We start from the raw sequence: 11,133 nt of genomic DNA, 5'->3' as shown, positions 1-11,133 counted from the left end.
TATATATATATATATCGATTAGGAAAAATAAATAATATTGATCTGACTAGGTATTTCTATAAAGATTTCAACTAAGTTCCCATGACATGTTTACGTAGGATTGAGCTTATTATATTTATAATGTAAAGAACTTTTACGATATCTATTGAAGTAGAAGCATCTCATCTAAAAGTATTTGTTAGAAAGAGTACATTTTTTTTACTTTAAACCTCAATTACGTCCATGACGTGCATGTGAGCTCCATTTTTTGTGATGAGGTAGGGTTTTTTTTTATTTTTATGGACGGTGGTGAGACTCAATCTCAATATCTTTTGGATCTTCTAATACCATATTGAATAAGTGAACACCAAATTTAATGAAAGCTTAAACTTTAAAAATTAATGAGATGGTCATAATACACTCCAATAATATCAATGAATCTTATCTTGTTAAACATGTAACATGCCTTATATATATATTCACGTATATTCTACGTGAGATAGTTACACACTTCAATATGTATGCGAGTTGATAAATTTATGGATTATAGTCTAACCACTATCCATTAGGAGAAAAAAATTATGTGCTTGATTTATGAAAAATAATCAGTCCAACACATCGTATATCATTATTTCAATAAAAATAATAATTTATACTATCAGTATATAAAAGTGAGAGAATCTTACTCAGAAGGAACATAGTAGTTTGGCCATTTCTGTCTGATCTTGTTAGCAACATCGTGTATGGTAGCATGATGAGAAGACCAAAGGTATCTTCCTTGTGCCTTTGGATGCTTATACAAGAATATGTGAGCCTCACAAACATCATCCAAATGCACATATTTACCTTGTTTTATAATTGAGTAGTGTGCTTCATTCCTTGTATATAGCCGCTCATCAAAATAATAGTCAGTACGTATAATATTTTTATTCGACCAACTAAACATGTATGTAACTTGCCCTTTTGTTAATTTGTAATCTGTCCTGTTTAATTTTACCAATACTTAAAGAATTTTTGTGTTAATAGCTACTTAAAGATAACAAATTAAATATATGAATATTGCAAAAAAATTGTTACGAACAGTATATATAACTTAAATTCGTACTGGTAATTATCGAAAGTGCAGTAATTAAGCTTGGTGGGAATGTTGGGGTGATGCATGGACCAACGACTAGTGTTGGTATAATGCTAATGAAATCTATATTATTCTTTGATTTATTATTTGTTGCTTCCCATCCTGCCTTCTCCGCCAGTATTTTAGCAGCAAAATACATCTGCAATTTATGCACATGAACTATTGCAGGTATAAATAAAATAATTATTAAAAATATTATTTGTAAATTAAAAATCAAGTTATTTAAAAGTGTAATTACATAATCCTCCTTTCTGAAAGAATGAAAAGAAAACGTTTGGGAAATTTTCTGATGATTTCATTCATCTCCAAACCTGTATATATACCAGTATTACACAGAATAAAACTAATAATAAAAGAAACTCAATATCCACATGTCCTTTCTTTATTTGTCTACTTTATAACTAATCTAACAAACTTATATTCCTCAGCGTGCTAATCACGTGAGCAAAGCTTTCTAGAATGGGATGTGTATGTACAGGTGTCACTAAATCAGATGGACAAAATTCAATCCTTCTCATTTGTGATGAAGAGTCCAGATTGTTCCACCTCATCTTTAGACAAAGATCAAAGCTTCTTAGGGATCTCCGAAATATCTGAAAAGTCTTGTTTCTTTTTGGCTTTCTTCTTTACATCTCTTCTTTCCAATTTCTTCTTCTGCTTATTGCTGTATTGAATCGATGCCATGGAAGTGAATGGTTTTACGCCAATACTTTCCATTCCCCTATATGTACGAGGGTAAAATTGATTAATTTTTTTTGTGTTAATTTGAATATAGAATCTTCAATTTTTATTTTTTATTTCTTTTGCAGCGCTAACTCTATAACTCTATGGATATAGAGAACAAATCAGCCAACTGATGCTCCGATGGAACGAAAGAAAGCGTAATCAGACCAGCGACGAACTGTTGTCGCACAAAGTGGCAGTCTAGCTCAACGTGTTTCGTCCTTTCGTGAAATACTGGGTTTTTGGCGATGCTAATGGCAGCTTGACTATCGGAATTCACTGTGATAGGAAGTACTGGAGGAACAGAGAGTCAGCAAGAACACGCACCAACCAAGTAATTTCAGCAGTCACACGGCGCATAGACCTGTACTCTGCTTCGGCGGATGAAAGGGAGATGGATGCTTGTTTCTTGGATTTCCAAGAAATGGGAGCACCACCAAAAGTGATGAAGTAACCACTGACAGATCTTCGAGTTTCACGATAAGAGGCCCAGTCGGCGTCGCAGAAAGCTAAGAGTGTAAAGGTTGGATCTGAGGAGAGCAAAATACCTTGACTTGGATCATTTCGGAGGTATCTCAAGACTCGAAGAGCGGCAAGATAATGTGATTCAGAAGGATGTTGCATGTGTTGACTGAGTGTCAACACAGCAAAAGACAAATCAGGCCTAGTGTGGGTTAAATAATTGAGCTTCCCAACTAAATGTCGATAAAGAGTTGGATTAGTCATGGATGGACTGTCATCGACATGAAGTTTAGAGTATGGATCAAGCGGCGAAGATACAGCAGCACCAGAACAATCAAATTCAGCAAGCAACTCCAAGGTAAATTTGCGTTGATTAATGATGAATCCCTGTTTTTCTCGTAGGATTTCCAAGCCTAAAAAATAGTGAATGTCACCTAGATTTTTGACTCTGAATTCTGTGTGAAGAAACTGCATGATGTGATTAATTTCTGAGATGTCATCCCCTGTAATTAGGATGTCATCAACATAGACAGCGATGATAGATGTGAGAGAACCAGATGCCTTAAAAAATAGGGAGTAGTCGTTCATGGAACTAGTATACCCTTTGAAAGCAAGAGCTCCAGCTAACTTAGAATACCATTGTCGAGATGCCTAGCGCAACCCATACAAAGACTTTCTGAGGAGACAAACTTGGTTGGGCTTGATAGAGGGTAAACCTGCAGGACATTTCATGTATACCTCTTCCTGCAAGTCACCATGAAGAAACGCATTGCTAACATCCAATTGATGCACCTGCCATGCTTTCTTGATAGCCACTGTGAGTAGACACCTGATAGTTGTCATTTTGACCACCGGAGAGAAGGTTTCTGAAAAATCAACACCTTCTTGTTGAACATCCCCCTCACTACTAATCGAGCCTTCAATCTCTCAACAGACCCATCTGATCTGTGTTTTACCTTGTAAACCCATTTACATGGCAAAGCTTTCTTTCCTGGTGGTAATTGTAGGATGTCCCAAGTGCGATTCAGTGCAAGAGCCTCTAATTCAGCATCCATTGCTGCTTTCCAGCCAGCATGTTGAGAAGCATGAGCAAAACTCTTAGGCTCAACTACATCAGAAATAGAGTGAAACATATGCTGATTGGGAAGGGACAAAGAGGTAAAAGAGAAAGCAGTGGGCGTAATAGGGTGGACAAAACATGCATTGGTAACATCAGTCAGTTGGATGTTATTGCAATAGTAGTCCTCTAGATAACTTGGTTTATGTCTTACCCTTTGAGTTCTCCCTGCAGTGATGAGGGGAGAAGAAAAAAAATGGGAAGAAGAGTCCGGACTGCTGACACTGGGACTGATGGGAGAAGGTGTCTCAATATCTGGGGATGTAACATCAGGAGGTGCATGAGCTTGTGGAGAGGATGAAGGATAAGAGACAGATTCTAGGGTATCCAGAGAAGAATTATGATATGAGAAAATTGGAGGAAGAGAGTGATAAGATTTGTCAGAGGCAAAAGGAAATTGCTGCTCATGAAAGTGAACATCCCTGGAAACAAAAACTTTCTTAGTGTTGAGATCCAACAACTTGTAACCCTTTTTACCTTGTGGATAACCTAGGAAGACACAAGCTGTTGCCCTTGGTTCAAATTTTCCTCTGTATTGAGATTGAGTTGAAGCATAGCATAGACATCCAAAACTTCTCAAAAATTCATAGTTAGGTTGCTTACCAAAAAGAACTTCATATGGTGTTTTTCCATGTAGTACCTTGGATGGCAACCTATTAATCAAATATGTAGCTGTTAATATGCAATCTCCCCAATAATCAATAGGTAAGTGAGATTGAAACATCAGTCCCCTCCTAATTCCAATAGATGTCTATGTTTCCTTTCCACAACACCATTTTGTTGTGGAGTTCCAACACATGAGGTTTGGTGCAAAATTCCTTGAGACTTAAGAAATGAAGCCTCCTGAATACCTGTTCCCAATTCTAGTGCATTGTCAGACCTAATGCACTTGACTTGGGCATGAAACTGTCTCTCTGTCATAGCTAGAAACTCTTTGAGAGTAGGAAAAGCATTACTCTTAGAGCTTAACAAGAAAGTCCAAGTACCTCTACTATAATCATCAACTCTAGTAAGAAAGTATCTAAAACCATTGTAAGTGGGTGATTTGTATGGGCCCCAAGTATCAATGTGGATCAGTTCAAATAGCTTGGTAGATTGAATAGCACTTAATGGAAAAGTAAGTCTGGTCTGCCTAGCTTTAGGACAAATATCACAAACATGTTCAGATTTAGAAGGGAAATTAATGAAACTGAATTTTCTCATTGCAGAAAAGGGCAGATGCCCTAACCTTACATGCCAAAGAGCAACAGAAGGGACTACATTTGCAGAGAAAGAAAAAGGAACTGATCCTGAACTAGGAATTGAGCTATTTCCTTGTGGAATTGAAACTACATTAGCATTAGAAACAAACTGAGACCTAATATTAGAAGACTTCAACAGGTACAATCCCTCATTCACTTCACCAAAAGCTTGAATGCTCTTCATTAAAGGGTCCTGTAACACACAACCACTAGGTGTAAATAACACATCATATTTAATTTGACTTGATAACCTGTGTACAGATATCAGATTATGCTTGAAAACAGGTACATATAGGACATTTTTCAGAGTCAAATTTGGAAGAACAGAGACACTTCCTGTATGAGTCACAATGATCCTGAAAGAGTTAGGCAAAGTGAGAGTTAAAGGCACAGGAAGAGGAGTGAGTGACAGAAAAGAATTGGGATCAAAACACATATGTTCTGAAGCACCGGAATCAATAATCCATGTACAAGAATTAATGACTGACAAACATGAGCTGGAGTTCCTCAGAATGGTACCAGCAATGGCATTTCCATTAAAACCAGTGGTTGGTGTTGTCCTATGCTCCTTTAGGACATCTTTTGTAACCTGCTGCACCAAATTTGTGTATTGTTCTTTGCTCATGTACTGGCTGTAATTGTTGTAGGCTGTATCCTCTTGTGTGTTCTGGAATGCTTCAGATTTTTCTTCAGTTGTGACTGCATTTGCCTTCATTGTTCCCTGAGTTTCTCTTGTCTTAGTAAATTCAAAATCATCAGGGTATCCAATGAGCCTGTAGCAGTTATCATGTACATGTCCTGTTTTTCCACAGTAAGTGCATGTAACATTAGGATTGTACTTAGTCTTCCTTGACCTAAACCTTTGGACTGGTTTTCCATTCTTTTGTTCCCCATTATCATACTTCTGTGATTGAGTGTTTCCTCTCATCATTTGGTTACCATTTCTGTGATTCCACTTGCCTTGTGTTGTTGCCATAAAAGCTGCAGAGTTGGTTAAGGGGTTTGCATTAACATAAACCTCTCGTTGATTCTCATCTTGCAACAAAAGGGAGTATGCAACATCAATACTTGGTAAAGGGCTCATCATCAGGATGTTCCCTCTTGCATGAGCGTAGACGTCGTTTAACCCCATCAGAAACTGCATTAGTTTCTGATCTTGCAGTGATTTAACCAACTTTCCCTTACCCTCACAAGCACACACACAAGTACAAGATATAATGACATTAAGGGAATCCAATTCATCCCATAGCCTCTTTAGTTTAGTGAAGTAATTTGCTATATCACTTGTACCTTGTACTAAGCTTGATACCTCTTTTTGCAGGTGATACATCTTTGCTCCATTGCATCTTCCGAATCTGTTTTCCAGGCTATCCCAGATCTCCTTGGCAGTCTTGGAGTAGATTACGCTGTCTCCAATTTCCCTGGAAAGTGAATTCAGCAACCATGAGATCACCATATCATTGCAACAGCTCCATTGTTCATACTCTGCTGTATCGAGACCTGGAGCTTTGCATCCTCCATTGATGAAGCCAAGCTTCTTCTTGGCTGAGAGTGCTATCAACACTGCCCTCCTCCATCCTGGAAATCCCTTCCCGTCAAAGGTAGAGCTGATGATATTCATTCCAGGCGAATCTGAAGAGTGTAGATGATATGAATGATTGATGTCGATCGTGGTGGTCTTTGAGACAGTCGATATGTTCAACACCTGAGTTCCAGCTTCCTCTTGATCCATTATGTATTATAGATCAGTGATGAACAATGTGACTTTGTGAGAAAAGAGATTGGATCGAGCTACTGCTCTGATACCATGAAAGAATGAAAAGAAAAATACTTTGGGAAATTTTCTGATAATTTCATTCATCTCCAAACCTGTATATATACAAGTATTACACAGAATAAAGCTAATGATAAAAGAAAACTCAATATCCACATGTCCTTTCTTTAGTTGTCTACTCTATAACTAATCTAACAAACTTATATTCCTCAACGTGCTAATCACGTGAGCAAAGTTTTTCTAGAATGGGATGAGTATGTACAGGTGTTACTAAATCAGATGGACCTTTCCATTCCCCTATATGTACGAGGGTAAAATTGATTAATTTTTTTTGTGTTAATTTGAATATAGAATCTTCAATTTTTATTTTTTATTTCTTTTGCAGCGCTAACTCTATAACTCTATGGATATAGAGAGGTTGTTCTGATAGATGGCTCAAGAAAAATGTTTTACAATAGAATAGTTAATAATTCAAAAAATACAAGAGGAGGTTGCTTAGGTTGGAATCACCTTTCACATGCAATCTAAAAGTTGTGAGTTCGAGTTAACAAAGGAGCAAAAAAATGAAAACTTCCATGGTGAGTAGAAAAGAAAGGGGGGGGGGGGGAACATAAGAGGGTTTAAAAAAGTACTTCGAAAAAATATATGATAAAAAGATTAATTGACTCTCCAAATAATAATAGTATCACATAAAATAAAAAGAAAGAATAGTATTAATTGGTAATCTTTAGCAACATGGTAAATTATATTATTGATGTATATAACTTAAAACGTAAAAGGAAATTACCCATCCAGTCATCTTGTTAGCATATATAAAATCCAAGTCACTCCAATTGTTGTCATCATAGATAAGTTTTTTTTGTTGTTGAATATCCACAGTTCCAGCAGATGAAGTGAATATTAGCATCTTCACTGTTTTTGCTTTAACACATGATTCTATGATGCTTAATATTCCCCTCACCGTTGGTTTAATTACTTCATTCTGTCATATATATTAATCTCGTTAATTAAAAAATATTTTTTACTTTTTAAATGAGATGATCAGACAAATTCAGTACCTAGGGGTCCTTGGATTCAAAGTCCATAGGAGTGGCCACATGAAATACTCCTTCACACCCTTTTATGCCTTCATCAAAGCTTCCTTCTTCCCTTAAGTCTGCTTTCCATAGAGTTAAATTTGTATCAGCTTTTGGTAACTCCAAAAGATGTTGCACCTTCTTATTATTCTCTACAATTGGCAAACAATTAATTCATGGGTTAATTAAGATAGTTTTAAAAAAAAATTACATGTCATATATAACTTAAATCATTTTAACCTATATATTATTATTTTTTATTTTATTTTTTTTGCAGTACAAGTAACTTATCACTATTAGTGTATCTTAATGTGCATGTTTCCTCACGTTATTAATCTCACTTTTTATAAACAAGTACGTATAATTATTTTTAAGGTTAATTACTAATTGACAATTCAAAATTTATTATAAAATATCAGTATAAAAGGATGTGTTAGGTAATGGAGGAAAACATTTTTCAGGAAGTACTTTATGATTTTTCTATGTTTGGTTGGTCAAAATATTTTGGAAAATATTTTTTCTAGAAAAACACGTTCCTTACGAATATTGATGAAAATGACTTTTCTAATGAAAGTTAAAAAAAACAAGTTTCATAGACGATATTTTAAATTAATTGTCTCCTCCCCGCCCACCGTATAAGCCACAATTTTCTTATTACCAAACACAAAGGGAAAATTTGGTGTACCAAGATTACGAACAGTAGCATGAACATTATAGCCACGTTCAAGAAGTCTCATGACAAGCCAAGAACCAATAAATCCAGCAGCTCCAGTTACACAGACTGTTGACGCACTAGTATTATTTGCCATTTAATATGCTTATATTTGTTGGAGAATAATAAAAATATCACAATAATAATATAACTATTTATTTAGTAAAATAGTAGTACTGAAAATAAGATGAATATTACTATTATAATATTTTTAAATAATACACAATTTATACTTAAATCGTGCTGGACACTATCCTAAAAAACTATTTCAACCATATAAAATATTTCTCCAGGACGAAATAAAAGATAATTAAAATAAACATTAATCACAAGAAAAGAAAGAGGGAAACGTGAGTGTGAAAGAAGGCTGAATGGTGTTCTCTATCATAATTTCTAATGGAGAAGTGAGAGTATTTATAGACATGGACGAGCCATTTTAGGCAAAGGGTGGTCCGGTGCATATCTTATCCTGAAAACTTACGTGGTGGATGTAGGTTAGATATTCAATATTATAAGTGTATAGTTAATTTTGCTCACCTTAACATAATTAGGAAGAAAAAATACATATTTTTTATTAAATTTCTGACTTCGCTATTGTAATTATTGAGGAAGGGTATGTCTTAAAACATTAAAGTATTAAGGACATGTGTCACTAACCATTCATGCAAATTGACACAGATTTTTCCACTTGTCATCTTAGCTTCTTAATAACATAATTTGAAGATTTTTTAAATACACTTCAAAAACAATTCTTTTAAAATAAATCTTTTTTAATTGCAATATTTTCAGTGCAAGTCTTCTTACTTGCAACATTTTCAGTGCAAGTAAGGTAAAAATATATTGGTGATGACAAAATTAGTTGGTAAACGCGTTAATAGGTAAGTGCATGGTAAAAAAATTTAGTGCTTTTATTCATTTCTATTTGTTCACGATTAATTTTGCACTTTCTTTAAGAAAATAATAAATGAAGGGTATATTTGATTATAATATCCATGATTCCATGTATTAGCATTTCAAAAAATCTTAAGAAATAATTTGAGAAATTGATAGTTGATGATAAGGATAAAATAAAATAAAAAGATTGAGTTTCCTCTTAATATGCTTAAGTGGACACGTAAAGGTGAAGGAAGTACTAAATATATAATCTAATATGTGTAGTTAAGGATTAAAGTGAAAATACGTAACACTTAGGGTGTGTTTGGTAGGAAGGAAAATGTTTTCTTCTGGAAAATAAGTAGATTTTTTACTTATTTTCTCATGTTTGGTTGATAAGTAGAAAATTTTTTTCGGAAAAGATTTTCTAGTGTTTGATTTATGAATGAAAAGTATTTTTTGAGAAAATATCTTTTATTTTTACTAGAGAGTAGAAAAAAAAATTTGAATTGAAATTGAAAATATTTTTTAAAAATAAACTTAATTTTTTTTTTTGGGGAGGGGTAAATGTGCATTGCTTTTTGGACGGCAGGGGCACTAATGAATGAAAAGTATGACAGAGGTATACCATTTACGATAGTTCGGGATATATGTGTCCTTTTCCCCTATTGAAAATAACTAGTAACGTCCCTATAAATTAAACTAGGATTAGGTACCACTCTAACTAACAAATACTAATTAAACATAAATAAGTAAATACCATAAAGAACAAATCCTAATTATAATCAATTTAGGATTCCAACATAGGTATAAAAAATCATCGATATTGAAATTACAAATAATTTTATTCGAGAAAGTTTCATATTTGTGTATCAATATATACCATAAGTTATGTTTATAATATATATGATATAACGAGTTATGCCTTAAACTTAATTTTACAAAATTTATGTATATGGTAACTTGTAAGAGACAAAGTTTATGGTAGTTTGATGCATAAAATATTTTACGTTCACATCGAATTCGGAGAAATACTTTTTAATATGTTAGTTAGCATTACTCTAGCTCCCTTAATTGTTTCATCGCAAATACTCCTCTATTAAATTTTAAAATAAGATGATTTTTTTTCTAATAGGAAAATTTATACTCGAGTATACATATCAAAGTTCAATTATTACCGTAATACAACAATTTAGAGTTTTTACATTTCAATTTTCAAATAACAAGAAACTACATTAATATTAGATAAATCTCAAGCCCAAAAGCATTTTATTTTTGGTTTCATGAAGCAAAATAGTACAAGTGTACAACCATTTTTGGAATAAAATGAAGACAGGCACTAGCTAGTCACAATTTTATTCATCTAGTGTTGGTTATTTGTTACCAGCAGTACTACTTACACTATACTGAAATAGTGGCAAAAATATAATCATTATTGTTTTGCTAACTACTTAGATATGTGTAAATGCATTAGTATTAGGTAAAAATGCATACTCAATTAGTATACCGATACAATCAACGAGTGATTTTATACACATAATATGGATGTGTGATTTTGACTCTTCAATCACCACAAAAATGTACACGATCTAAGTCTGATAAGTGGGTTGGATCGGGCCAGTCCCAACCCGCCCCTCCATGTATTGATCTGGACCTAGTCGAGCCACTCTTAGAGGGGCGGGTTGAGAGTGTGAAAGGAGTTTCTGATAAAGGCCCCTTACCCAGTTAGGGAGTTATCCGGGATTAGGTTGACCCGACCACAGTCTCTGGCCGTTCTTTTTAAAATTTAATTTGTATTATTGTATGAAATTAAAATGGAACTTCTGATGTGGAAACAAATTTGAAAAGAATTTTAAAAGGCTCAATGAGTCTTTCAACTTTATTAGTAGATATTTGCAAAGTTAAATTCAAAGCTTATAAGTTGAAAAAATCATCTTATTCTATTCATTTTTTTATAAGTAGACAAAAGATCTTAATGCCTGGTCAAATTCTTTACACACAACGTAAACTCAAAACTCAAAAGTAAAAATATCTTACTTCA

At 34.0% G+C, this 11,133-nt stretch overlaps 1 pseudogene; it reads right to left on the bottom strand.

Moving 5' to 3' along the window:
• Nucleotides 1–8,316, bottom strand: part of LOC102587996 (dihydroflavonol-4-reductase-like) — an 8,950-nt pseudogene extending 634 nt beyond the window's left edge.
• Nucleotides 8,317–11,133: the final 2,817 nt, after the last annotated feature.

This window comes from Solanum tuberosum, unplaced genomic scaffold (genome assembly GCF_000226075.1).
Source record: "Solanum tuberosum cultivar DM 1-3 516 R44 unplaced genomic scaffold, SolTub_3.0 scf00434, whole genome shotgun sequence".
NCBI classification, from domain to species: domain Eukaryota; kingdom Viridiplantae; phylum Streptophyta; class Magnoliopsida; order Solanales; family Solanaceae; genus Solanum; species Solanum tuberosum.
This window is presented reverse-complemented; position numbering and strand designations above follow the sequence as displayed.